This window comes from Rosa rugosa, chromosome 5, assembly GCF_958449725.1.
Source record: "Rosa rugosa chromosome 5, drRosRugo1.1, whole genome shotgun sequence".
NCBI classification, from domain to species: domain Eukaryota; kingdom Viridiplantae; phylum Streptophyta; class Magnoliopsida; order Rosales; family Rosaceae; genus Rosa; species Rosa rugosa.
Genome location: NC_084824.1, coordinates 17,667,996 through 17,693,998, shown reverse-complemented (window position 1 = coordinate 17,693,998; position 26,003 = coordinate 17,667,996). Strand labels below are relative to the sequence as shown.

Genomic DNA, 26,003 nt, shown 5'->3' with positions numbered 1-26,003 from the left:
GCCACTTGCCGCTGGGCTTTTTGACCATTACCAAATTGGAGATCCACTGGGGATAAATGACTTGGCGGATGAATCCAATGTCCTGGAGTTTGGCGACCTCCTCTCCGATTGCCCGGTATTTTTCCTCATCAAAGGCCCTCCGTTTCTGCTTGATGGGATAAAATGAGGGTTTGATGGTCAGCTTATGAGTGATAATGTCAGGAGAGATACCTGGCATGTCCGCGTAGGACCATGCAAAGACGGCGGCGTTATCACGTAGGAATTGAGTGAGTTCTGCCTCCACGTCTGGGTCTAGTTGGGCTACTATGCGGACTATCCGCTCAGGGTGTTCGTCTAAGATGCAGACAACTTTCAACGACGTGTCCGGATTGACCGGTTCCTTCTTTACATATGTCTCCTCTTCATCTCTAGGATCCTCAAAGATGTTTGGTGGCGGTGCCTCATTACCCACCGTTAGAATTTCGTGGCGGCGCGCTGACCGCGCTATAGTCGTTGAATAACATTCTCGTGCCAGCTGCTGGCTTCCCCTCACACAGCCCGTGCCGTTGGGCGTGGGGAACTTCATGAGAAGCATGTACCCGGCAATGATGCACTTGAGCTTGTTTAGCGCTGGTCGACCAATGATGGCGTTGTACGAACTGAAACAGTCGACAACAATGAACTCCGTATGTACCTCCGCCATGCATGGACTGGTGCCAATAACCAGTCGCATGTAATCCGACCACAGCGGTTGTGTAACGTCGCCGGAGAAGCTGAGCAGAGGCTCGTGATCCTGGAGTAGTTTTTTGTTCCGCTTGAGATGGTCGTAGCAACCGCTGAAGATGACGTTGACAGCGGACCCGCTATCCACCAGGATTCTCCCCACCGAGAATTTGCCAAGAATGGCATCAACCAAGAATGGGTCGTCATGGGGTAAATGCACTCCGCGCTCCTCCTCCTCTGAGAAGGTAATAGGTTCCCAACCTGATCTTGGGAGTTTGGCGGACCTCTCGTAGCGGATGTTGCAGACCTCCTTCGGATGATTAGCGCGTGCATAGCGCTTTCTTGCCCTGTGAGACATGCTGGTGATTGGAGCACCGCCATCGATGGTGTTGATGCGGCCCAAGGTCTCAACGTTGGCGATTACTGGCGGTGGTTGGCGCACCTTGAACTGCTCCAACTTGCCGTCACGATACAAGGTCTCAACGGCCGTTTTGAGAGCATTGCAGCCGTTGGTATTGTGGCCGCTGTCCTCGTGGTATTTGCACTACCTGCCGGTGTTCCTGGGTTTACCCGTTTTTGGGTACCTTGGAGGGGGTGGCGGTAGGATCTGATCCTTGCACTGATTGTAGATGTCCTCATACGAGGCCGTGAGGACTGTGAATACTGCATACCGCTGCGAGGACTCCGCCTGCTTGTTGCGGTTATCCCCATAGGTGGGGCGGTTGCCCTTGTTGTAATGTTGGTCCTTCTGCCGCTTGTTCTGGTGGTGGCCCGGCTGCCACTCCCTTTTCTTGTCAGTTGGCGGTGCTGACTGGATCTTGTCAGCGGTTTCTTGATGAATGGGGGATGGCTGTGTTGACTTTGCTGGAGTTGCTGGTGGCGGTGGGGTCTCTCCATATGTGATGAATTCCGCCTGGGCGTGAATGACCGCCTCACTCATGACGTGGTCATACGTCGCATTGGGATGATTGTAGTTGAAGTGATAAAGGAATGGTCCCTTGAGAAGTCCTTTCCTGAAGGCCGCCGATGCCATTGTTTTGTCTAAGTCACGGCATTGAGACGCTGCCGCTCGCCACCTTGTGACAAAGGCCTTCAGTGATTCGTCCTCCCCCTGCTTGACGCTAAACAGCTGACTTGTGTTGTGATGCCCAGCGGACAATAAGATGAACCGGGAGAGGAAAGCGTGTGACAGTGCATGGAATGAGCTGACAGACCCCGGCGGACACTCAAAGAACCAGTTCATTGCCTCGCCATCCAAAGTTTCGCTGAACAAGTGACACAAGGTGGCGTCGTCGAATCCCTTGTTGTTGGTGACCTTCTTGAAAGTGTCCATGTGGACGAACGGATCAGACATTCCGCCGTAATGCGACATTTTTGGGGTTTTTGCATATGCCGGTCTGACAGCCTGCAGAATTTCAGCGGTGAAGGGCCCAGGTCTGGAAGCGAAGAGCGGATTCTGAGTTGGCGCCGGGGCGCCCGACTCCACCCTGATCAACCTCTGCTCCAGTTGGTGCATCCTTTCCAAAATCTGGGCGGTTGCATCGTCGGCGGAATCAGCCTGAATGATCCGCTGGGCCGGTCTGCGCCTCGGCACAGGCGGATTGCCTTCAGTCCTTGCCCTAGCTTCCGAGCGGTTGGTGTGTGGGAGCGATTCCGCCTCCTGTTCTAACATTAGTTGGGGTATGGGCGGTGGCCCCATTCCTAACAACTCAGGTGGGTTCAGCGGTACTTGCATCTGTATGACCGGCCCTGGTACCAATGTGCCGGTGCCGGGTCGACTACGCCGGGTGCTACGTGACTGCTCGCTCTGTGCTGGGCGGGCGTTGGCCTCCAGCGTCTTCTTTAGTTCCTCAAAACGTGTCATGAGCGTAGCCACCTGTCTTTGGGCTTCAGCCTTTTCCTTGCGCTCCTCCTCACGTTCTCTGTTTGCCTTATGAAGATCCTCCAGTGCTAGCTCGTACATAGTGACGAGATCTTGGCCCGGCGGGCGGCTGCTGCTTGGATTTGTCTACCGCTGGGTCGGAGGGTTGGGGGATGGTAGACTGGTCCGCCTGTTCCTCAACGTTTCCTCCGCTACCGTTAGTCATGGTGGATGTGGTGGGATGACCTTTTGTTCAAGGGTTCCCACAGACGGCGCCAATGTTAATGTCTAAAAGTCCGGCGGTAGCTGAACCTTAGTTAACGCTAATCCGGTGAGCGGATCAATACTTGTGTACTCAAAGCCTCCGTTACCTGTCAAGTAAAATACAAAGGGCGTCAGAGGGAGACCGCGTTGGGCGGTCTTCGACTCTCCGATGCCTAAGTTAGTCAATGTATTTATGTTGACAAAGTAACAGTAGGTAAGTATTGATTGTGTAATTAATGAGAGAGGAGAGAACCTTTTATAGGTGAGGAAGAGGTTGATCTTCTCTTTGTTTTCGATGTGGGACTGATATGCTTCAGTTCCCAGTTTCAGAAGCTTCTGATGCCATCTTGGCGCGGCGCGTGGCGGCGCGTCGCCGCCGATATGGAGGTGGTCCGACGTTGGGGTTGTAGCCCGCCTGGCGGTGTGTCTGCATGTCATTCCTTTGGTTGGAATTAGTACCTTTGGCGGCACAATGAGCGTAGCCCATTAGAGCTAATTATGCTTGCAAATGTACATGTATGTACAGGAAGGGAAATTTATGTTCGTATTTTGGCTATAAACTCGTCCCTGATCTCATGTGCCCTAGTTTATTTTAGGGAAATAAGCTCGGCCAGATATCCAATTATGCAAGGACATCTATACTTCGATTCCACGCACATTTAAAAAACGAGAACTGGAACCGGACTGGTGTTGCCCTTCTTCTGCTGTTTCACCGATTTTGCGGTTCTAGATCCCAGGCCTAGACCAGTCTGGGAATTGTTGGGTGTGGCTCTAGGCCAGCTGGGCTTCATGGAGTTGGGACCTTTACTGCTGATTTGTTTGGATACCCATCTAGGGTTTTGGGGGTGAGAAGGCTTCGTGAGGAGGAATGGCTCGAGGATGCAAAGCCTCTTAAGCTTTCTGATGCCTTAATTGAGGTACCAGTAAGGGCAGTAACCAATGGGAAGATTCCGAAGAAGAAGGGCAGACCTCGTGGTCACCGGAACAAGCCCAAGCTTGCGTCTACACTCTCTTCAGTGGTAGATGATGGCATGGGGGCCATCTGCGGTAGAGCTGGTTACCCTACCTCAAGAAGGCTAGGGTTGTAGGCCTACATTGACCCTGATGAAGTATAACTATGTTTTGATATGGTTGCTTTGGTTAGGGTTGTGTAGGTCTGTGATTTTTTTCTTTTGTTTTTCTTTTGCTTTTGTTCCCTAAACCTATTCGTTCTTGGGTGTTATTGTGGCTGTGTTGAGTTATTGCGATGCACAACATTTGAGGTCTTAGGCATCAAGATACTGAAGACAGTGGCTCCATTCTTTGATGGTGTAGGGTTAGGGAAGTTTATTTTTTCCTTGTAGTTCCTTTAGGTTTGTAGTCTTTCGGTTAGGAGTATTTTGGCTGCTTTGTGCAGTCTGTATTGTGCTTGGACTTGTACTATGAGTGGTTTCCTAAAACCCTCTAGCTTGATGCAATTAATGAAATTTTTTATTGATGCAGTTTTAATTTCCGTCATTTATAAATTCCTACGGATTTCACAATTTTCTCATCCAAACACACCGTATAAGAATTTAGGTTTTACCGAAGAATTAAGAATATTCTTCTTTTCTTTTTTTTTCAATTTTGGAAAAGCATGAGAAGGATTTAAATTTTCTTTTTTTCAAAGGAAACCTTCTCAAGAAGAAAAAGGGTTCTGTGAATTATGCTGCTAATGTTTCTTTTTCTTTTCTTTTAATGTTTGGAAATATTGGTTTTTATCACCACTACGGTCAAAATTTTCTTGCACCGAACAGAATGATACCCAACTTTCAAAAGTGATTAAAGATGTACCTAGACTTATAAAAATTGATCAATTTCATACCTCTGTCCATTTTTCATCACATCTCCGATAATACTAAGGGTATATACGACATTTCATTCAATTTTTAGTTAGAGATGACAATGTTATCCTTGTTCAAGTAAATCCTTATTTGTGTCAGGCCCAAACTATAGGTTACTTGACCTAGTGGTAATAGAGTTTAATTAGAAGGATCTAGATATTCCTATTCAATTTATGATTACCTTTCCTTGTATGATTCGGATTCTATGCATTGTAATTCTCTATATAAAGAGGCCCCTATTATCAATGAGAATACACAGCGATTTTCTCTCAATTCCCGTTTCTCTAAAACACGTTATCAGCACGACGCCCTAACCTTAAAACCTAATAGCCAAAACCCTAAATCCGAATACAAAATCATGAAACCCTTTCGGTCCCCGAAGCATACCTTGATGTTCTCCATTCTAGGAGCCCAGAACTGCCAGCAGCATCTCCGGAACTGGTCGGAAAAGCATCGAACCGGCCCCGAGAAGAGAAAACGGATTCCTGCCCGGTTCACCATATTACAGACCTCCATCTACCCTAAAGTTTGGCCATCATCTGCATCCTGACCCCAGAATCCGTGAACCGGCGTCATACTTCCGAGAACCAGCCGGAAAACTGCCGGACCGGCCTACTGAATTGCTGCACCTCCTTGAACCGGCAGATTCCCAGATATCACGTAGCCAAGCCCAGCGCAAGAAAAAAGAGGAGGTCCAGTGCAAGAAGCAGCCCAAGAAACCAAAAAAAAAAAAAGGCAGAAGAAGGAGAGGGACGCGGCCAGGAAGAAGAAGAAAAGAGAAAGGAAAAAAAGGTGGCCCGCGGCCCACTGCCCAAAGAGGAAGAAAAAGAAAGAGGAAACACTAATGCGACGTGGGCCAGAAGACGTCAAGGCCCAGAAGAGAAAAGTCAAGCCCCTGCTTTCCTAAACAAGCCTGGGCCGAGGCCAAGAAAAAAATATAGGGGAAACAGGCCTGGGCCGAGAGAAAAGAAATGGAGAAAATAAAAGAGGGAAAGTAAGGGCAGCCCACCGCAAAATAATTCCGGCCAACCACCGCCAAGCTCCGACCACCTCCGGCAACCAAATTCCGACGATTTTTCCGACAAATTTTGACACTTTTTAAGGTATGTTTTAAAGGTTTTTCAAGTTCCTGTTTTAGAAGTTTTTTATTGTTTTTCTCTTCTTTTTCTCGGGGACTTGCAAACTCCCTTCTTCTACCCCCCTTTCTTCTTCATAGGGGAGACCCAAAAAAAAAAAGCCGAACTGTGGGGGTTCGTGCTCACTCCAAGCTTGGAGCTTGTTGAGATCTCCAAACTTAGAGGTTGTAGAGAATTTATGATCGACCACTTACATCATTGTTTCGATCTAATCCAATCCCTCTTGGAATCGAATTTCTTGGAAGTGACTACGCTCGGAAATTCCTAATTTCTTGGAAACGATTACGCTCAGAAATTTTTATTGTTTTCGTGGTAGCCTTTTTCGCTCCGAAACTAACCATAATTTCTTGTTCTCTTTCAGGATGAGTAACCTGAACAAATTGGACTTTGCTCCATTGGGAACAACTGGCTCTGGATATCACAAGTGGGTTCATGATGTCCGCCAGCATCTCAAGGCCGATGGAATCCTGGATACGATTCTCGAGCCTAGCCAGGACGTGCTAACTGTTGAGCTAGCTCAAGCTTTGGAAGCAAATAGAGCAGCCTTAAAGGCAAATAAGGCGAAAGCCATCATCCTCATGACTCGTCATATGGATGATTCGCTCGAGTACGAGTGTATGAATGAAGAAGACCCCAGAAGGCTGTGGGTCTCACTCGAAGAAAGATTTGGCAAAGTCCGTGACTCCCTGCTTCTTGACCTAGAAGTGAGATGGCATAGCCTCCGCTTCTGTGATTTCAAGTCAGTTCTTGACTACAACTCAGAAGCATTTCGCATTAAATCCTTAATGGAATTTTGTGGTAAAGAGATCACAGATGCGATGTTGATTGAGAAGACTCTCTCTACCTTCCCCGTCTCTGCATTGATGGTTGCTAAGAACTATCGAATCGATGTTACTGCAGAACGAATCACAAGGTTTCATGAGCTCATTGGAGCTATGAATGACGCTGAAAAGCATGACAACATCCTTGTGAATAACTATAATTCGAGATCCGTGGAAACAGAGTATATTCCGGAATCCAATTATAGTCGCGCCCCTAAGAGAGGGCGCCAAGAGCGAAACCCTAATCTTAGGGATACTTCTGGACTTTCTGGTCCATATAATCGCTTTACTTGGGAAAGTAACGGCCAAAATAGGCGAACACGGAACCGAAGAGGTCAACGTGGAAAGAGAGAGGGAGGCAACGCCTCTGGCCATGTTGGTGGCGCCACCAACACTAAGAGCCATCTAAATGACACTTTCAAAGCGCCTCAATCAATGGAGTCTGAGCAAAGAGATGTATGTTCTCGATGTGGAGTATCCAATCATTGGGCACACATTTGTAGAGCTCGTGAAGAAATTGTGACTGCCTACAAAGCATATTGTGAAGCAAGAGAAGCTCACTATGTGGAACAAGAAGATCAAGAAGATGATCTAGAGTGAAGGGTTGAAGACTACAAATCTGGCTGGGATCAATAGATCGCCAATTCTGTTTAAGTATTTATTTTTCCAAGAGCTGTAATAGGCAATTGCCATATACTTTGTAGTAAATGCCAATGGTTTAGTCTTTCTTCAAAGTAGGCTCACCCAAAGTAAGTGTGATGTCTAGGAAGGTTCTGAGATTAGTGGTACTTAAGCGAGCCTTGCTCCACCGACATCTCTCTACTCATCTGGTCACATTTATTTTGGAATTAGCGAAAGAAGTTAGACGACTACCATTATTTTGCATTAGCTAGCATTTGGATTAGATTCTCCTAATGGTTAAGAGACAATGATGTACTCTGTTGGCTTATGAATAAAATTTCGAGTTCTTTCCATTATGACTCTATTTTGATTCTGAGATATGACTTTGTGACTACGATGGCTGGGCCATCAGTATTGATTCAAGGACATGGAATAGCCCAAGTTCCCCTTGCCAAAAGGCACCTTGATTACTGTCGCAAAACTCTCTACGCTCCTAGGAAAAATCGCACCTATGAATAGCCAGCGAATTCCATGCGAAATCGCATGTAGAGAACGGAAATGAGTTCCTTTGCAATACCTCTAATGATTGCGAACAAAAGCGCATCTTAGAGAAGTTTATGTGTCTCTCTAGTGGACTCTATGTCACTATTCGAGCTATTAAATCCAATGAAGTTATGAGAGAAGATCTCTTGGATTTAGACACATATTGGCTTTGTCACGACAAGATAGGTCATCCTGGTCATGATATGATGATCCGTCTACTAAAGACTTCACATGGACATCCTTTCTCTCGAGCGAAACGAAGCATGAATCAAAAGTTGATTCCTGGACTAAGTGTGACCGCCGCTGCCGCCTCTGGCACCGCCATCATCCACCACCAGCCTAGGGCTGGCACAGTCCCTATCCATGACGCCATGGATGGCGTCCATTGATAGACTCATAATTTCATACATTTTTATACCCTTAAATATCGGATTCTAGGCTTAGTTCTTGTCATTTTTGAGTCTTTTACTTTGTGTTTGTGTTTTGTAGGTTAAATTGGAGAAAACAAAGATTTGGAGCTTAGAGTCACGCAGGATTGAAAGGATGCTGGCCATCCTGATTTTCCAGAATTGTCTCTGTTTTGCGTCAACTTCAAGTATTAAACTATACCTTCTCACAAGGAACTAGCAGGCGAGTCTTATACCACTGGAAAGATACGGATGTTAGCTTTCTGAGGAATTTTACAGAAGTGGATTCGCATTCTTCTGGAGGAAGTTATGATGATTTAAGCGAACCTAGTTCGGGAAGGCAGATTCTGACGGATTTTGCATATCTTTTCGGAATCTGATTTGTGAAGCCCAAGTCCATTACTCTTAGCACTTTGACGGGATAAGACTGAACGTGTCTGGAATGTTTGGAGTAATTCCTTGCGTTGACTATAGTAGCCTTGCGTTTTCTTTGGAGAGAAGGAATCTATTCCAAGTTGGACTAGAAGACCTAAGAAGCCCAAAGTCAAGTGGGATTTGGAAAGAGAGATACAGGGCAGAAAACCTAGCACGCCTAGAGACACAAGAGGCAGCAGATTCCGCAGAGAATAAGGAGAAGAGAAGCTCTCACCAACACTGGTTCCGAGTTCCTCAATTCTTCCATTATTTGTTTCATGTTTTCTTTGATTCTAGTCATGTTTTTCATCGTTATGGATTGCTAAACTTCTAAGCTAGGGCTGAGATGAAGCCCCTAGTATGACTATTCTATTTACTTAGTTGGTTTGCTATTGAATTTCTGGATTTCTATGTTAAACTCTTAATCACCGTTTCAATAGAACTTTTATTCAAAATCTTTGCTCGGGATCAATAAGACCTAGGTTTTGTCTATGAGTTATTTGGTTGGAGAACATGATGCTTGATCAATGAGTAGATGTTTTCTAGGGTGCCAAAAGATAATTCAATCTTGTGATTAAAGAGTTGTGAATTAAGAATACAAGTGCTTGATCATAGTCGATATTCTTGTTTGCATGATTTTCTAATTCTTTTGTGCTTAATGGAGTTGAACATGTTTGCTTGAACCTGATCATTAAGTGGAGTAAATTATAGTTTGGCTACTTGAGTTCTGTACAGGATCAATAAGTTGGAATTCATAGGTTAGAAGAACTTTGGCATATGTCTGGGATCAATAAGGCTTATGTACGGAAATCTTTAGCATGAAATCTAGGGAATTCAATTGTTATCAACTAGAGAATATGATAGAAGTATTAGGTGGTGGATTCAATGCTTTAGCATCTTCATAATCGATCTGCTTTCTTTAGAGTTTAAATCTCATTGCTCATTCTTGTCTTTAATTTCAGTTTTTCTTTCATTAATTTTCTGTTTAAACCTCAATCACATCATAAAATTCAGTTTGTTTCACTTAAGTATAGCACATTTGTCAAAAAAAAAATTGTCTCAATCAGTCCTTGAGGGAATGACCTCGTGCTTGCACCTCTATTCTACAATTGATTCGTGCACTTGCGACTACTAAATTAAAATTGACAACAAGTTTTTGGCGCCGTTGCTGGGGACTGACTTAATTCAATTTGATTTGTCAGTTGTGCCATACTTAATTTTTATATAGTTTTTCTTTTCTTTTATTTATTTTTTGTTTGTTTTTCTTGTAGGTTTGAATTTTGTTTATGCAAGGTCGTCATTCCCAGAGTTTAGATCTCATTGTATACGATCCGGAGATTGAACGAACTCGTAGAAGACTTTTAAGGCAAGCAAGAACTCAAGCGCAAGTTGTGGTTCCAATGGCAGAAGATGAAACAAAAGCATTGAAGGAGTTCACTGCTCCTACTGCACTCACAACATCATCTTGTATTGTTGTAGCGCCCATTCCTGCAGGAGTGCGTTTTGAGATTAGACCAGCAATAATCCAGAGTTTGCCTAACTTTTATGGGAAGACGAATGAAGATCCTTATCTCCATGTGGAGGAATTCAAAGACATATGTGGAACCTTTCGATATGAGATATCAGATGAGCAGATCCATTTAAGGCTTTTTCCTTTTTCATTGAAAGACAAGGCAAGAAAGTGGCTAAGCTCTCTTCCCCCTGGTTCCATCAATACTTGGGATGATTTGGTTAAAAAGTTCTTGTTGAAATTCTTCCCAGCTAAGAAAACCAATGCTCTCCAAGCAGAAATGTTTGGTTTCTCTCAACCCGAAGGAGAACCTTTTTATGAGAGTTGGGAGCGTTATAAGGATTTGTTCTTGAAGTGTCCTCATCATGGATTTTCTAAACCCCAAAAGGCTCAATTTTTCTACAGAGGTTTGAACTCCCAAAGTAGAAGTATGGTGGATGCTACAGTTGGTGGAAGCTTGATGGGAAAGACGGCAGAAGAGGCAATTCAAGCTTTTGAGACTATATGTGAAAATTCGCAACAATATGATCCTTATACAACAGTGCCCAAAAGAGGAGGACTATATGAGATTAGTGCAAACACTAAGTTGGAAGAGCAAGTTGCAACCTTGGCAAGACAAATGAAGAGCCTTACACCTCTGTTAAATAAGGTTGCAAGGGAGACATGTGCTTTATGTTCAAGTATTGCGCATACCACAGAGGCTTGTCCCGAAAATTTCTTCCAAGATGAGCAAGTCAACATGGTGAATAACTATAGAAGGCCTGTGAATGATCCTTTTTCAAATACTTATAATCCAGGTTGGAGGCAACATCTGAATTTCTCTTATAGCAATAATAATCAAGTGCAGATGCCAAGGAATCTTCCCATGCAAAATTATCAAGGGCCAATTGAACAAAAGAAACCATCTCTTGAAGAAACCATGCAGCAACTTGCACAAAATCAGATGGAATTTCAAAAGGCCAATGCTCAGATGCTTCAAGCTATTCAAGAGACCAAGAAAGAGCAGCAAGTTCAATCTCAAGCTATTTCTAAGCTAGAAGTTCAAGTTGGACAGATTGCCACTGCCTTGAATGAGAGAGAACAAGGGCGTTTACCTAGCCAAACTCTTGCTAATCCAAGAGGTCAATTTGAGAAACATGAGCCTATGAAAGCTGTGATCACGTTGAGGAGTGGTAAAGAAGTTGATCTTAAAGTTCGTAGTCCATGAGATAAAGAAGAATTTGAACAAGGGAACCCATAAATTAATGAATCAGCAGAGAAGGAATCTGCAGAAGGATTGAAGCTGCAACAGCAATCCCGAAAACGAACTGATTCAAACCCAGCGACTTCTAGCACCCCAGAAACGACTTTAAGGCCTACTACAGAGTCTCAATTTGTTCCTAAACCTCCATATCCACAGTTGCTTCAGAAGCCAAAGAAAGATAAGCACTTGACTGAGATTATGGAACTATTTCACAAGGTGCAGATTAATATTCCTTTGCTTGATGCCATTAAACAAATCCCAGCTTATGCGAAGTTTTTGAAGGAGTTATGCACTAATAAGAGAAAATTTGAAGATCATGAGAAGGTGTTGTTGTCAGAAGACGTCAGTGCCGTAATTCAAAGAAGACTCCCTCCAAAGTTGAAGGATCCAGGCAGCTTCACAATCCCTTGCACAATTGGTGACCATTATTTTGAGCATGCTTTGATGGACTTGGGTGCTAGCGTTAATCTGATGCCGTACTCTCTATATTTGAAATTAAAGCTTGGTGACCTGCAACCAACATCAATCACCTTGCAATTTGCAGACTGATCAGTCAAGAGGCCAAAGGGAATTGTTGAGGATGTGTTAGTGAAGGTTGATAAGTTCATATTGCCTGCAGATTTTGTCATTCTTGAAACTGAACCAGATGCTTATTCAAGTGAGGATGTACCAATCATTTTGGGTCGTGCATTCATGGCTACTGCTGATACCATAATTAAAGTAAAAGATGGACTTCTATCTATGACAGTTGGTGACATGTCGGTGGAGTACAAGATTTTTGAAGCTGGGCGACGTCCCTCTGAAGATGGTAAATGCTTTACGGTTGATTCTATTTCTCCTATTACTCATGAATATTTTGTTTTGAATTCATCTCAAGATCCCCTTGAAGTATGCTTGACACAATCTGGAATGGATTTTGATGCCAAGAAAGAGGTTGATGAGTTAGAGAAGCTTCTTAATGCTGCACCGGTTTTTGAATCAAGAAAGTGCATGGAACCAATTTGAGTCCTTACCTCTGTCCACAAATAAAGTTGTGCCTTCCATTCAGCAAGCACCAAAGTTAGAGCTCAAGCCACTGCCATCACACTTGAAATATGTATTTTTGGGTGAATTTGAGACACTTCCAGTGATTATTGCTTCGGACCTTTGTGAAGAAGATGAAAAGAAGTTGCTGCAAGTTCTTCAAGCTCACAAAACAGCGATTGGATGGACAATTGCAGATATTAAAGGTATAAGTCCTACAATGTGTATGCACTGAATCCATCTTGAAGACAATATGAAGCCAACACGTGATGCACAAAGGCGTTTGAATCCACCAATGAAAGAAGTTGTGTGTGCTGAAATTTTGGAGCTTCTAGATGTTGGAGTTATATATCCAATTTCTGATAGCCAATGGGTGAGCCCAGTTCAAGTGGTGCCTAAGAAGTCAGGAATAACCATTGTGAATAATGAAAAAGATGAATTAGTGCCTACAAGGATGACTACGGGTTGGAGAATGTGTATTGATTACCGAAAGCTCAACACTGCCACACGCAAAGACCACTTTCCATTACCTTTTATTGATCAGATGCTCGAGCGATTGGCGGGTCATAGTTATTATTGTTTCCTTGACGGCTATTCAAGGTATAATCAAATTCCTATTGCACCGGAGGACCAAGAAAAAACTACATTTACTCGCCCTTTTGGTACTTTTGCTTACCGGAGAATGCCTTTTGGATTGTGTAATGCACCGGCTACCTTTCAACGGTGTATGATGAGTATTTTCTCCGACATGGTGGAGCGATTTATTGAGGTATTTATGGACGACTTCTCTATTTTTGGTTCTTCTTTTGATGATTGTTTGCTTCATTTAGCTCTAGTGCTCAAAAGATGTCAAAAAACCAATCTTGTGCTAAACTGGGAGAAGTGCCATTTCATGGTCAAGCAAGGTATTGTGTTGGGACATATTGTTTCAAGCAAAGGCATTGAAGTTGACAAGGCAAAAGTGGATTTAATTACCAATCTTCTTCCACCAACAACAGTAAAGGGAGTGTGTTCTTTCCTTGGCCACGCCGGATTTTATCGGCGTTTCATGAAGGATTTTAGCAATATTGCAGGACCATTGAGCAATTTATTAGCAAAAGATGCAGAATTTGTGTTTGATGAAGCATGTCTAAAGGCATTTATCAAGCTCAAGGCACTCCTAACTTCAGCTCCTATCATAAAGCCTCCGGATTGGAACTTACCGTTTGAATTAATGTGTGATGCATCAGATTATGCGGTGGGTGTAGTGTTGGGGCAGCGTATAGAGAGGCTTCCTCATGCTATTTATTATGCTTCAAAGACTCTAAATGATGCTCAGCTTAACTATTCTACCACCGAGAAAGAGTTGCTCGCGGTTGTGTTTGCTCTAGACAAGTTCCGGTCTTATTTGATTGGTTCCAAAGTAATTGTCTTCACTGATCATGCTGCCCTTAAATATTTACTTGCCAAGAAAGATGCCAAGCCTCGGCTGATCCGTTGGGTTCTCTTACTTCAAGAATTTGATTTGGAGATAAAAGATAAAAAAGGAAGTGAGAATGTGGTTGCAGACCACTTGAGTAGATTGGTGCTTGAGGATGATGAAGTGGACTGCCTTCCTTTGAATGAAAATTTCCCTGATGAACAATTGTTTATGGTACGTGATTCTCCTCCTTGGTTTGCTCATATTGTGATCTTTATTGTTACTAAAAAAATTCCAGAGCATTGGAGCAAGCAAGAGAGGGAGAAATTTCTTTCTAAAGTGAAGCATTATATTTGGGATGAACCATATTTATTCAAATATTGCTCAGATCAATTGGTTCGAAGATGTGTACCAGAGAGTGAGTTTCAAAGCATTCTTCGTTTCTACCATAGTTATGCTTGTGGTGGGCATTTTGGAGCCAAGAAAACAGCGGCTAAAGTCCTTCAAAGTGGCTTTTATTGGCCAACATTATTCAAGGATGCTTTTGAATTTTGTTCTTCATGTGATCGCTGCCAACGAATGGGTAATATCTCTAAACGTGACATGATGCCTTTGAGTAATATTTTGGTGGTTGAATTGTTTGATGTTTGGGGAATAGACTTCATGGGACCCTTCCCTCAATCCTTTGGCAATCTCTACATATTGGTGGCAGTGAATTATGTATCAAAGTGGGTTGAAGCAATTGCTTGCAAGACTAATGATCACAAAGTGGTACTCTCCTTTCTCAAAGACAATATTTTTGCTCGTTTTGGCACTCCTAGAGCCATTATAAGCGATGGAGGACTACACTTTTGCAACAAGCCTTTCGCATCACTTATGAAGAAATATTCCATCACTCACAAAGTGGCTACACCTTACCACCCTCAAACTAGTGGTCAAGTTGAGATTTCCAACCGGGAAATTAAAAATATTTTGGAGAAAACAGTTCACCCGGATAGGAAAGATTGGTCTCAACGTTTGAATGATGCTCTATGGGCTTATAGGACAGCCTATAAAACTCCAATTAGCATGTCGCCATATCGATTAGTTTTTGGGAAGGCTTGTCATCTTCCAGTGGAGTTGGAGCACCGAGCTTATTGGGCAATCAAGCACTACAATTTTGACATGAATGCAGCCGGTGAACAGAGAGCATTGCAGCTGAATGAGATGGAGGAAATTCGTAATGAGTCTTATGAGAATGCAAAAATATATAAGGAGCACACCAAGAGGTTTCATGATAAAGTCATTCGTCAAAAGACATTCGAACCAAACCAAAAGGTGCTGCTATATAACTCTCGACTGAAACTCTTTCCAGGGAAGTTGAAATCTCGGTGGATGGGTCCTTTTCTGGTCACAAAGGTGTTTCCCCATGGAGCAATCGAAATTAAGAACTTGAGGAACAACTCTGTATTCAAAGTGAATGGTCAACGCCTCAAACCTTACTTGGAGACATCTTTTGACACCAATGAGCAGCATGTTTCCTTCACTGATCCTCCAAATGAATGAGCTTAAACTTGGTCTGGCTGAAGACATAAAACTTAGCGCTTGTTGGGAGGCAGCCCAATGATTCTTGGAAGAAGATGAGTGTGTTCAGCAAGAATGAGGCTTCTAATCGTGTTCACATCTGCTACCTTCATACCAGGGACGTTTTCTAACTCTTTTCTTCTATTTTAGTAGTTGTTTTTCATTCGTTAGTTGTTTTGGTCGTGTTCTGTCCCCTTACTTTTATTGCTGTACTGCTGTTTTATATTCTGGGATTGCAGTATGTGTTAAACAGCGACAAGCGTGGCCCGTGGTCCACCATTGTACCGATATTGTCCCAACTTAACCACCCGATACGTGTTGGGTTTTAATCACAAAAGGTCTCGGTACAATTGGGTAAGAGCCACCCACTTATAAGTTATATTATATTTTGTCACTTTTCCAATGTGGGATCTTTCCTCTCCAACAGTATGCACTTCAATCCTGGTATTGCTTTGCTCTTCACATTGCGGACAATGCTCAATTTAAGTTTGGGGGTGGGGTTTCGTATTTTTTATATTTTATTTTAGGTCTGTGTTCGGTGTTTTGTTTTACTTTATTCAAAAAAAAAAAAAGATAATAATAAATAAATAAATTGTGTTTTTCATTGGGTTTTTAGTCTTGTTTGTTAGTCTAAGTCTTAGGGTTCTTCCAAACACTATGATGAGCATGAACTTCTTACGGAAAGTATTATGGTCACAAGATGATAGCAAGCATGTATTGATTCATGATTTTAAGTAATTGTTAATAGATTTTTATGACTATCATGCTTAGCTTGTCTTGCATTGATGGTTAGATTGGTGCTACGATTGAAATTTGATTGTTGCATGCTAGGATGAGCTAAACTTGATTTTAACCCTTGTGAGAATTTGAGCTTATATATGTGCTTTTCTTTTCTGAGTGAATTAGAATAGATCATCCTATTTTCTTGACGTGGATTTTGCATGATCTCATCTTTTATTCATCTTGGTTGAGACTCGGATTCGACTTGCATATTTTATACAAGGATAAATGCTAGAACTTGCCCCAAAGCCTCTTGAAGCGTACGGTTGAATTGCATGATGGATGGGAAAGGATAAAGGCACTAGGATTAACCACCATAGCCAAATAAAGCATGTGCCCCTTTTATGCACACAAGTTGTGCAACCCCCTAGATACACCCCCTTGAGCCTACATTAAGCCTTTTCTTTTGTCAACCACAAATTCCTTACCCTTTAACCTAGTATAGCTATATCTTGACCCTATTCTAAGGAGTTAGTGTAGAATCGCTGTAAATCTGTATGTAATTAGGATTTTATTTAATTAGGATATCCTGTAATTATGGAAAGATTGTTTCCTATTAGAGTTAGACTACTCCTTTGTACTTGTATATATACCCTCATTGTGGGATGAATAGAATTATCAAATTAACCCTGAATTGAAGTATTCTTTTCTACTTGGTATCAAAGCAGGTTCAATCCTTTGAACTTGCGCTGCATCCTTTGAATCCTGAATCCTGAAGAACACCACAAACCGCTGCGTACCACCACCATTGAAATCAAACCATCCTGAATTTCAAACCACCATCACCCTACTTTTTTTCGAAAAAAAGAAAAGAAAAAAAAAATATTTCTTTTCCAAAACATTCATATCCATCTTGAAACCCTTGAAAATCCAAACCTGCGAAAATCATGAATTCCTCAATGATGCAATCAGAGAAACAGGCTATTGGGCATTCGGTGACTACCAAATTTTCTGTTATGGCTCAACGCAAACAGGGTCCTCCTCCAGGCTTCTCAGGACCTTCTCCACGCCGTCTTCTGGGTAAACCAAATCCATATGCAAACAAAAGGTGCATTATCTGTGGGGAATTAGGTCATAGCAAGGAGCGGTGCTATGAAGTGATTGGTTACCCTGATTGGTGGGACTTCACCAAGAAACCGCGAAAGAATCTGGGCAAGGCCGCTGTTGCTACTACAGAGGAAGTTTACCTAGACAATGCCTCCGCTAATGTAGCGCAGTCAGGTATGAAGGGTAAGGTTACTTTTAATAGTACATGGATAATTGATACAGGTGCATCTGACCATATGACCAATGACCCAAGTCTTGTGAAAAACCTTAGACGTTCCCCTCAAGACGTTGTCTCTACTGCTGATGGTACTCCAACTCCGGTCACCGGAGAAGGTTCTATTGCTTTATCTGATACCTTAACCCTTGAATCTGTCCTAGTTGTTCCATCACTAGCCTATAATCTCCTGTCTGTTGGTCAAATTATTTTAGCTCTTGCATGTATTGTGACCTTCTATCCGTCTTTCTGTGTGTTTCAGAACATTCTGACTCGACGGATTCTTGGTTATGGTGTTAGAAGGGGGAAATTATACTATCTGGATCTGACAGAGACTGGAAAGAAACAGAAGCATCTTTTGGGACAAGCTAATCAGATCAACGGGGTAGAGAATGCGAAGGAAGCTGTATGGTTATGGCATCGCCGTTTAGGTCATCTATCCTTTTGTTATCTTAAGAAGCTGCAACCTCAATTGTTTTCAGTTGTTAGTGATTTGGATTTCCACTGTGACATTTGTGAACTGGCCAAGAGTCACCGTATTTCATATTCACCAAGTCTTAATAAAAGTCCTGTTCCTTTTATGAAGATTCACTCTGATGTCTGGGGTCCTGCGAAAATTCCTTCTCTTTCTGGAGCTCGGTATTTTGTAACGTTTATTGATGATTGCACTCGCATGACATAGGTGTCATTACTGAAGAATAAGAGTGATGTATTTGGAATGTTTACCGAATTTCACAAAATGGTGGCAACTCAGTATCAACAATCCATCAGAGTGTTTCAGTCTGACAATGGTGGAGAGTTTGTGAATGGCCCTATGATTGAGTTTTGCCGGTCACATGGAATTCGTCATCAAACCTCCAATTCTTATACTCCTCAACAGAATGGTTTAGCAGAACGGAAGAACAGGCAATTGATGGAAGTTGTTCGTGCTTCCTTGTTTGGAATGAATGTACCTCGGTCCTATTGGGGAGAAGCAGTGAAATCAGCAGCATATCTTATCAACCGTACTCCTTCACGGGTGATTGAGTTTCAAAATCCTCATCAGAAGCTTCATACACTTTTGACCATCCCTTCTATGCCTAATTTGGAGCCCCGGGTGTTTGGGTGCACAGCTTATGTTCATATTCCCAAGCCTCAACGCAGCAAGCTTGATCCCCGTGCCTGTAAGTGTATATTTATTGGTTATGCTAACTTCCAGAAGGGTTATCGATGTTATGATCCTCTTACTGGCACTTTACATGTCTCTCTTGATGTTGCTTTTCGTGAATCCGAGTCTTATTACTCAGGGGGAGCTTCTCAGTCTTCCCTTCAGGGGGAGAGAGGTTGTGAAGGGAATCCTCGTTCTATTATTGATTTTGATGTCTTTGAAGACTTGGAAAATTTGGATGATACATTTGAGGGTAGAAATTTGGAAACAGAAAATGCAGTTGCCGAACAGAGCATTATGAATTCCGAAATAGATAATGCGACTGTCGAACGAAGTGTTGCGAATTCCGAAACAGAAAATGCGACTGCCGAACAGAGTGTTGTGAATTCCGAAACAGAAAATGTAACTGCCGAACAGAGTGTTGTGAATTCCGAGACAGAAGAGACGACTTTTCTGGATAGTTTGAATCAAAATCAAGACGTATCTGAAGCTCGCACACAAGATATTCCCCCTTCTGCATCACCAACTGAAGATCCCGGTCAGAATGATCCTCCTCAGGTACCCCTAAACTTTAATGAATCTTCTGGGTTAGAAAGTGTCGAACCTAGGAAATCACAAAGGGTTACCAAGGGAATTCCTAAGAAACAATATGAACCAGATATCAAAGCCAAAGCTAAATACCCTATAGCTAATTTTATGTCTAACCATAGGATTTCTGGGTCACATGCACTTGTTGTTGATCAATTATCTACTGTATCTATTCCTAGTAACGTGCAGGATGCATTGACGGATCCAAAATGGACAAAGGCGATGAATGAAGAATTGGAAGCTCTTCAAAAGAATGCAACATGGGAGCTAGTACCTATGCCGGTTGGAAAGAAGACTATAGGGTGTCGTTGGGTATTTACTGTGAAGCTTAATGCAGATGGAACTATTAATAGATACAAGGCGAGGTTGGTTGCCAAAGGATATACACAATGCTATGGGATTGATTATGAGGAGACTTTTGCACCTGTGGCAAAGATTAATACTGTCCGGATTCTAATCTCACTTGCAGCAAACAAAGATTGGCCCTTGCACCAGTTTGATGTGAAGAATGCGTTTCTTAATGGGAATTTGGAGGAAGAAGTGTACATGGATGTGCCCCCAGGTGTTAAGAATTACCCAAGTGACGTTGGCAAGGTGTGTAAATTGAAGAAGTCTTTGTATGGCCTGAAGCAGTCTCCAAGAGCTTGGTTTGGAAGATTTTCAAAATCCATGAAAGCCTTTGGGTACAGACAGAGCAATTCTGACCATACCTTGTTTATCAAACGCAAGAATGGTAAGATTACAGCTCTTATTGTGTATGTTGATGACATAATTGTTACAGGGGATGATCCGAAAGAGATGAATGAATTGCAAAAGTATCTGTCAAAGGAGTTTGAAATGAAGGATCTGGGACAACTGAAGTATTTTCTGGGTATTGAAGTTGCAAGGTCTAAGAAGGGGATTTTGCTTTCACAAAGGAAGTATGTCCTTGATTTACTTGCTGAAACAGGGATGCTGGACCGCAGACCAATGGAGACACCCATTGAGATGAATCACAGACTTGCTATTTATCCTGATCAAGTTCCAACTGACAAAGGGAGGTATCAACGTCTTGTAGGAAGGTTGATTTATCTTTCACATACTAGACCTGATATTGCTTATGTTGTGAGTGTTGTTAGTCAATTTATGCATTGTCCTAGTGAAGAGCATATGGATGCAGTCTTTCGTATTTTGAAGTACTTGAAGATGGCGCCAGGTAAAGGGTTACTGTTTCAGAAAAAAGATGAATTGGAAGTTGTTGGGTACACAGATGCAAATTGGGCTGGTGATAAAACTGACAGACGTTCTACATCTGGGTACTTCACTTTTGTTGGAGGGAACCTTGTCACTTGGCGTAGCAAAAAGCAGAAAGTTGTTGCCAGATCAAGTGCAGAAGCTGAGTTCCGAGGTATGGCACACGGAGTCTGTGAAATGTTGTGGATTCGTAATGTCTTGAAAGACTTGGGTTACAAGCTTAAAAAGCCTATGGATTTGCATTGTGATAATACAGCTGCCATTGAGATTGCACATAATCCAGTTCAGCATGATAGAACAAAGCATGTGGAGGTTGACCGTCATTTTATTAAAGAAAATCTTGACAGAAAGGTTATTCGCTTTCCATTTGTAAACTCAGAGGAGCAATTAGCTGATGTTCTTACTAAAGGAGTGTCCAGGAAGGTATTTGACAGCTCAGTTGACAAGTTGGGCATGATAGATATTTATGCACCAACTTGAGGGGGAGTGTAGAATCGCTGTAAATCTGTATGTAATTAGGATTTTATTTAATTAGGATATCCTGTAATTATGGAAAGATTGTTTCCTATTAGAGTTAGATTACTCCTTTGTACTTGTATGTATACCCTCATTGTGGGATGAATAGAATTATCAAATTAACCCTGAATTGAAGTATTCTTTTCTACTGTTAGTGGAGCAAAATTTTCAGAGATTCATTATTGTTCAAGGTATTTTTGTAAGCAAGTATGGGAGAATGTTATTGTAAATGTCAATCCAAGGGAGAAAAAATATATATTGATGGCTATTGAAAAAAAAATAGCCGAGAAAAAAAATCAAAAGTGCAAAAAGTAGAAAATTTTCCTTGGATTCGATAAGTTGTGTTATTGTATTATGGGAGTTTAGAATGAAGCAAAGGCCCAAAAAGACGATATCCGGCCTCAAGAAAGAAGTAAAGGTTTCTTGCTTCATATGTTTCGAATTTTATTGCCTTGAGGAAATTCATTGAAGTTCTTATCTCTCTACATTATCATCTTAGTGCTCTACTAAATTTCCTTAGAATCTTTGTGATTTCCCTATCCGTTCTTTCTTGAAACGTACACCCATGGCCCCATTACAACCATAAATAAAGACCTCTTTGATCTTTGAAGTTGTGCATTCGATTTGTGGAGACTTGTGCAGAGGGGTGAGCATATGGTGTCACTGGCCTTTCATCCGAGTTTTGGCATTCCTTTCATGAGATCATAATAAAAAATATATTTTCAGAAAAAGTTTTTCTTTCTTGTTGTCATATGTGAGCTATTTGTTGCCTTTATACATCATTCCTCTCACATATAACTTGAGTGAAAATGTAAGCTTATGCCATAGTCAGAAAGTCATGAGTGAAAAGAAATTGAGTGCATCCTAGTGAGAAATTGAGTTGACACTTGTTCAAAAACATGAGGAGGTTGGGTTTCTTTTGTTGCATTGATCTGATTGTCCTTGCACTAAATTTTGAGCATGATGGTCATCAAAATAGATTAGCTTTTAAGTGAAGTTGTGAATTTGATATTGTGATTGCTTGAATCTTGACTGACCATACTTGTGGGCAATATAAGTTCTCTGAGTTGTTTGGAAGACATTAGGTCCATGCTTGGAGTCATATTTAATTTTCTTTTTCTTGTTTGCTCGAGGACTAGCAAAATCTAAGTTTGGGGGTATTTGATAGACTCATAATTTCATACATTTTTATACCCTTAAATATCGGATTCTAGGCTTAGTTCTTGTCATTTTTGAGTCTTTTACTTTGTGTTTGTGTTTTGTAGGTTAAATTGGAGAAAACAAAGATTTGGAGCTTAGAGTCACGCAGGATTGAAAGGATGCTGGCCATCCTGATTTTCCAGAATTGTCTCTGTTTTGCGTCAACTTCAAGTATTAAACTATACCTTCTCACAAGGAACTAGCAGGCGAGTCTTATACCACTGGAAAGATACGGATGTTAGCTTTCTGAGGAATTTTACAGAAGTGGATTCGCATTCTTCTGGAGGAAGTTATGATGATTTAAGCGAACCTAGTTCGGGAAGGCAGATTCTGACGGATTTTGCATATCTTTTCGGAATCTGATTTGTGAAGCCCAAGTCCATTACTCTTAGCACTTTGACGGGATAAGACTGAACGTGTCTGGAATGTTTGGAGTAATTCCTTGCGTTGACTATAGTAGCCTTGCGTTTTCTTTGGAGAGAAGGAATCTATTCCAAGTTGGACTAGAAGACCTAAGAAGCCCAAAGTCAAGTGGGATTTGGAAAGAGAGATACAGGGCAGAAAACCTAGCACGCCTAGAGACACAAGAGGCAGCAGATTCCGCAGAGAATAAGGAGAAGAGAAGCTCTCACCAACACTGGTTCCGAGTTCCTCAATTCTTCCATTATTTGTTTCATGTTTTCTTTGATTCTAGTCATGTTTTTCATAGTTATGGATTGCTAAACTTCTAAGCTAGGGCTGAGATGAAGCCCCTAGTATGACTATTCTATTTACTTAGTTGGTTTGCTATTGAATTTCTGGATTTCTATGTTAAACTCTTAATCACCGTTTCAATAGAACTTTTATTCAAAATCTTTGCTCGGGATCAATAAGACCTAGGTTTTGTCTATGAGTTATTTGGTTGGAGAACATGATGCTTGATCAATGAGTAGATGTTTTCTAGGGTGCCAAAAGATAATTCAATCTTGTGATTAAAGAGTTGTGAATTAAGAATACAAGTGCTTGATCATAGTCGATATTCTTGTTTGCATGATTTTCTAATTCTTTTGTGCTTAATGGAGTTGAACATGTTTGCTTGAACCTGATCATTAAGTGGAGTAAATTATAGTTTGACTACTTGAATTCTGTACAGGATCAATAAGTTGGAATTCATAGGTTAGAAGAACTTTGGCATATGTCTGGGATCAATAAGGCATGTACGGAAATCTTTAGCATGAAATCTAGGGAATTCAATTGTTATCAACTAGAGAATAGGATAGAAGTATTAGGTGGTGGATTCAATGCTTTAGCATCTTCATAATCTGCTTTTTTTAGAGTTTAAATCTCATTGCTCATTCTTGTCTTTAATTTCAGTTTTTCTTTCTTTAATTTTCTGTTTAAACCTCAATCACATCATAAAAGTCAGTTTGTTTCACTTAAGTATAGCACATTTGTCATAACAAAATTGTCTCAATCAGTCCTTGAGGGAATGACCTCGTGCTTGCACCTCTATTCTACAATTGATTCGTGCACTTGCGAGTACTAAATTAAAATTGACAACATCCATCATGGCGATGACGCCCCAGGTGATGTTGCAATCACCAACTTTACTTCAAATAGCGTTTCAGACGCTTAGCCCCAACCAAAATCCTCATTGGTTGATTCTAAGGCCTCTCGCTCGTTTTACAAAGCCCGTTCCTTAGGGAAGTTAGGACTGAGGATATGAAAATACTCATTCTGTTCTTACATAAAATCCATGGGGATTCTATGGACTGATTCAACCAACTTGCGGACGTTTAAATATCTCATGATGTTGGTTGGCACGCTGGTCACGTGTTGTGCCATTGTCCACTTGTAATGTTTCTTATGCTACACTCCTAGCACATATCATATGACAACGGGCTCACTCCCCGAATCATCATATTCAGTCAATTGGATTTGACTATGCTGGAGAGTTTACATCGAAGACTTTCGATGGTTATTGCATTGGGACTGATGTTGGACATCATATTCTCATGAACACACCCAAATGGTCTCGGGGAAATGACTACGATGGTAGTCCGGACATTGGTAATGCGCACCAATCTCCTTATATCCGCTTGGGGTGATGCAATATCGCATGCAGCTATACTAATCCGTCTACGACCTACCGCCACTCAATCTTCCTCTGCGTTACAGCTAGTGACTGGGTACAAGTATCGTACTTACACACATTTGAGTGAGCCATTTATGTGCCAATTGCGCTGCCACAGCACTCTATGATGGGTCCTTACAGACGAATAGGCAACTCAGTTGGATTTGAGACTCCAACAATCGTCCGCCACTTAATGTCCTTACAAGGCGATCTCCTTACCGCTAGATTTGCGGATGTCACTTTGATGAGATAGTCTTCCCGTTGTTAGGGGGAGATAAGAACACAGATGTTCAGCAGGAACGACAGGAATTGTCGTGGTCTGTCCCCACTATGTCTCATCTTGATCCCCATTAAAGTGACGAGATCACACAAATATGCTGCAAACATGCCTGCAAGGATGGACGTCCCTACGAGAGGACGTAGCGCCACCCTACACGGAGGTAGGTATTGCGCCAACGCCAAAGAGAGTGGCACTCTGGTGTTACAGGCTATGGCCCCAGCTAGGATGCGTGGGAGGCCTGTGGGTTCGAAGGATGCTTTGGCACAACCCAATCCTTTGATCATCGACACTCAAAATCCGTCTCATGAGAATCTTTCGGATTATGGTTATCGTTGGGGGACGCCTCAACGTCAGAACCTATTCCTGAGAATATAAAGCTCTATGAAAATTACACTAGTGTACATGAGACGTGGGATAGAAACTCTATCATAATTGATGATGTAGTTGCGCATTTCGTTGCATATAAGTTTGTTGAGTCAGATGATATCGAACCACGCTCCGTTGATGAATGAATGTCGACGTAGAGAAATTTGGCCTAAATGGAAAGATGCGATCCAGGTTAAGTTGGATTCTCTAAAGAAGAGAAAGGTTTTTGAGCCAGTGATGCCAACACCTCCTAACATAAAACCTATTGACTAATGGGTCTTCGTTAGAAAGCGTGATGAGAAAAAGATATGGCAATCTCGCCTTATGGCGCAAGGCTTCTCACAAAACGCTCTGGAATCGACTACGATGAGACATATTCTCTCGTAATGGATGTCATTGCACTCCACTACCCTGTCAGTTTGGTAGTTTCCGAATAACTGATTATGCAGCTTACAAATGTGGTCACTACGTATCTCTATGGGGATCTAGATACGGAATATACATGAAGGTTCATGGTGAACTTCATTTACCCAAGTCAAGTGGCTCTAGACCACGGAGCGCGTTTACAAAGAGGTTGAAATGCTTACTACAATGACTACTTGATTGGGAAGGGATATGCCCACGCGTTTCCATAACAAGTTTCGGATTCTATCGCGGTTCATGTTGGACATGATTTTCATTAGAAGCCCTTAAAGAATTAAGGAAACCGCTGAACACTTGAAATCCGAGTTTGAGATGAATGATTTTGGGAGAACACGATTATGTCTCAGAGGCAGAAGTGTCTTACATGAGTACAATAGGCGCATTATTGTATTTACCCCAATGCATAAGACCAGACATCTCATATGTTGTGAACTTGTTAGCTAGGTATAGCTGTGCGCCAACGCGACGCCATTGGATTGGTGGAAAAAGATATCTTTCAGTACTTGAGATTTACGATTGATATGGACTTGTTCTATCCCTACAGAGAGATGATGGATTCGGACCCATCACACACCAGGATCGCCGCCAACACTGGCCTGCGTCCACTATCCCCATCCCAAAACGACATGTGTTTTGGAAGGTTTTGCTGATATTGGGTATCTCTCTGACCCATACAAAGGTCATTCCCAAACTGGTTAAGTGTTCACCATGGGTAAAGACCGTGATA

The 26,003-nt window shown here is 42.0% G+C and overlaps 1 non-coding gene and 1 pseudogene across 1 annotated transcript; one reads left to right on the top strand and one right to left on the bottom strand.

Annotated features, from left to right (window-relative positions):
• Positions 1-10,031: 10,031 nt before the first annotated feature.
• On the top strand, positions 10,032-15,351 carry LOC133711285 (uncharacterized; annotated as a pseudogene).
• Positions 10,407-10,513, bottom strand: LOC133713246 (small nucleolar RNA R71). The gene has a single exon (XR_009847914.1). It is a non-coding gene; the product is annotated as a small nucleolar RNA R71 (small nucleolar RNA).
• Positions 15,352-26,003: the final 10,652 nt, after the last annotated feature.